This window comes from Lactuca virosa, chromosome 9 (assembly GCF_052849685.1).
Source record: "Lactuca virosa cultivar CGN04683 chromosome 9, Lactuca_virosa_CGN04683_v6, whole genome shotgun sequence".
NCBI classification, from domain to species: domain Eukaryota; kingdom Viridiplantae; phylum Streptophyta; class Magnoliopsida; order Asterales; family Asteraceae; genus Lactuca; species Lactuca virosa.
This window is the reverse complement of record NC_136434.1, coordinates 71,133,362-71,137,313: the sequence shown is the minus strand read 5'-3', so window position 1 is coordinate 71,137,313 and position 3,952 is coordinate 71,133,362.

Below are 3,952 nucleotides of genomic sequence, written 5' to 3'. Positions count from 1 at the left end.
AATAGGACATTACAAGAGGGATTGTCCAACAGAGAAGAACGACGGGGGAGCAGGAGGATTTTGACCCCAATACATGGGGAAGCATCAAAGAACCCTGCTACATTTTGGTACGCTTCCAAACCCCGATAATTATTTATAATTATGATTACTCTTCCGTTCAAATTAAATCATAACACTTATATAAAATTTGAAACCCTAACAGGTAAGTTATGATGAATTAGTGCATACATAAGGGTCATTTATAATTAAGATTTGTAGACTTAGAGTGAGTAATCCCGCCTCATTTCCTGTTCCTTGTTTGGTTGTGGATTTAGGGCAGGGTTGCTTAATCAAAAGTCTTACCAATCTTAATTATACATGACTTGTATACACCAAGCGATTATAGAGAGACCTAGTAAGGATCGTTTCATGTAAGTTCATAATTTCAAATTATCAGAACCCTCGTATTGGTAGTACCCGCCAATTTCAAATCAAAAAGGGTTTTGTAGTGATAATAACAGAATAAAACCAGAAGCGCTGAAAACTTAAGTACATAGGATATCACCCTAGTAATCATTCGCCCCAGAACGACTTAATATCTATTTCATCGAATTCTGACATCCTCATTCAACATGGTTTGGCCTGGCCCTTACCATGTGAAAATTCTTATGCTGTATAAGAGAACTTTTTCCTTAATCAGCCGTAAGATGAAATTCTTCCAATCCTTAACGCAAAACCCTTAGGTTGTCTCTCATTTCAAAACTTCAGAAGTACCCATGCGAAGAGTACCCCGCCATTCTAGCCTACTCAGTAGACAGGAAACTTCAAACGAAAAGCACCGAAGTAGTCTTGGAAGTCAGTAACTACCGAAGTACCTGAATAGATCTCGTAGGAAAATCATTATACCGCAGGTCGAGTTCAAGAATAGAGACTAAGAACTCATTAAGTTAATCTATCGCTGCTAAGTATATACACGAGAGTGGTATATAAGTTAGACTTAACAAGATTAAGAATGTGTGATTCCGCCCTATCTCCTGTTCCTTGTTTGGTTGTGGACCTGGGGCAGAGTCACCCATCCGAACGTTTTATGAAATCTAAATTATATACGACTTGTATACACGAGGTATTGGTGGATGAGCCAAGTATGAGTCTGATCATGAACTTCGGAGCAAAAGCCTACATCATGTATTCTACTAGGTGAAATTCAACATGAGACCACGACAGTGGGTCGAGCTACTAAATGACTACGAATTTGAAATTCGTTATCATCTTGACAAAGACAATATAGTAGCTGACACCTTAAGTCGGAAAGAGTACCCAGGTCATAGTGCCAATCACGAACTATGATAACCCTTTCAAATCTCTCCACACAAAGTAAGGAGGCTCAAGAGGAAGCCTTGAAACCTGAAAATATGGCAAATAGAGAAGATAACTAGAATGTGTGAGTGCACGGTATGCCAATATCTGTTATCTCCACTGAGATAATAGAATCATCTCCTAGTTCAGGCCGTCACTCAAAAATCTCTAGGAATCAGAGTAGTCATGATTCTATAGGATCGACTATGGTAAAGAATAGGATACCCATTTACCAATTAGTCGAGTCCTTTATCACACTAGCATTCAAGTTGCTCCATTCAGAACCTTCTGCAGTCATAAGTGCAGATCCTATCTGCACTAGACTAAATTAGGTAATACACAACTAGCTAGAGATCCAATTTCCACACAGCACCCTCGCTGATCTAGAATTCATCCGAGAAACTACCAAAAACAAAATACGAATCGGGAAGCGTCATAAAGCTTCCAGAGTTAATCAGAGAAGCTTCGGCTTCGATAAAAGAAAACCCTTGGAATTCCAGCATTGATGGCCTTGTCATATGAAGGTCTCACCCTGGAAGGACAAGATGCGCTTGTGAAAGCGTGGAATACAAAATTCAAGGTACATAAGACCATTTGAGGTTCTTACCAGAATCGGTCTTGTACTTTTAAACTTAAACTACCACAAAAAACTTAATAACGTTCATCCCATCTTTCACATATCTAATCTAAAGAGGTGTCTACCCGCTGAAACACTTGTTATTTCACTCGATGAAATCAAGTTAAATAAAAGTCTACACTCTGTAGTAGAACCAATAAAAACCATGGATAGAGAAATCTAAAGAACCACACTAAGTCTCATCCTATTAGTGAAGGTTCGCTGGATTACAAACCAGGGACCTGAATTCACTTGGGATAGGAAAGATTAGACCTAGTCCATGAGTATCACTTTAGACTTAATTTCGGGACGAAATTCCCTCTAACGGGGGGATAATGTGACACCAGTCAAATTTTGGTCAAAAATAAATTGATCAATAATCATAATTAGGATGAACCAAGTGGTAGAGTTTGTAACAAGGTTTCCAAAAACATAAAGAACACTGAAATCCGAGTTATAACGAAGAAGTTATGACCAATCGAAACTCCGCGGTAAAACCGGCAAAACACTGTTCAGTGTAAAAAGCGAATTTTCGATAAAAGGATTTTTAGCCTTAACAATCTAAATGAAAGTTGTATAATATGTTAAACCGAGAACATTCATAAAAAGAACGTCAAAATCTGACTTCGTATGAGGAAGTTATGATTTTTCGAAGTTTCGGTTTAGCAGTAGACAACTAAAAATTCGAAATATAAATCGATCAATATTTAGCCAACGCAACTTAAACGAGAATCGAAGGTCTCATCAAAAGTAGCACAACGGTAAAAAGACAGACGAAAACGAACATCGGATGAAGAAGTTATGAATTTTTAACGGATTCCCGTCCCGGTCTATTTAAAATAATAATATTAAAAATAAAGTCAAAATCAGCCAACAAAGTCTAAATGAAAGTCGTAGAGTATAATTTTACCTACGCGTGCATATAAAGAACGTCAAAAACGGAGCTCGTATGCGAAAGTTATGATTTTCGCAAGTTTTTGGCACAAAAATTAAGAAAATGTGGAAAACCGGGAAATTTCGCTGAGTCACTCCTCGGACACGTCACCTCGCATGCGAGGCCTCCACGTGTGACCTTCTGATTGGACCGCAGATGCTCGTGTCGCCTTCTGATTGGTCTGAAGTCATCACCTCTTTCCCCACTGGACCGAAGTTCGGCCCACTTAGAAGAGGCCACCTGTCCGAAGTCACGTGTCTCGCACCGGGTCAGAAGCTCCACCGCCTTAAGCCTTCGCACGTGGCCTTCGCAGGAGCTTCCACGTAGCTGCTGACTCATCTCCTCGCCTCGCCAGGTGTCCGAGCCCTCGCCAGCTGTCCTCCTTCGGCCGAACCCTCGCACCCCTATATAAAGGGTGCGAGCCTTCTCGGATGAAAGCAATTTTTCACCCCAAATTTCTCCAAAATTCACATTTTAACCCCGTAAACTTTCTCGAGACACCTGAAGGCCCTAGTATCGTGTCTAAAGCATGAAGAAAGCCCCGGAGCCCCAGAATTCTCGAGAAGTCATCCTCTCTCCTGTCGAAACTCTGCCCGGTTTAAGTCGGTTTCTCGTCAAATAAACTCTTTCTGGGAAACGAAACGCTGCCCGAATTACCGCCTATCAAAGTGAGTTCGTACCCCTATAATATACCTTTTTAAATGGTTTTATATGCTTTTTAGGGGGGGAATACAGGTTTAACAGAATATTAAATTGTGTTAATAACTGTATGTGATAATAATCACACAAATGTTTCCGTATGCTTTTAAGAATTATCAAATACTTCCAAAATAACTTAAAGCCATGTTAAATCTTAAAAGTCATGTAAACTCTGTTAAATTCTTTGAAAAATGTTTTATAAGCTATTTCAAAGTATAAATGCCAAAATCATGTTTATATATGTATAAATATATAAATAAGATTTGAAGGGCTTAGAACTAATGAATTATCTTATATCCTTTTCCTTGTTTGGATGTGGAATTAGGGTTGTACTATTTGTCCGAAGGTCGTTTCCTTCTTAATTATAT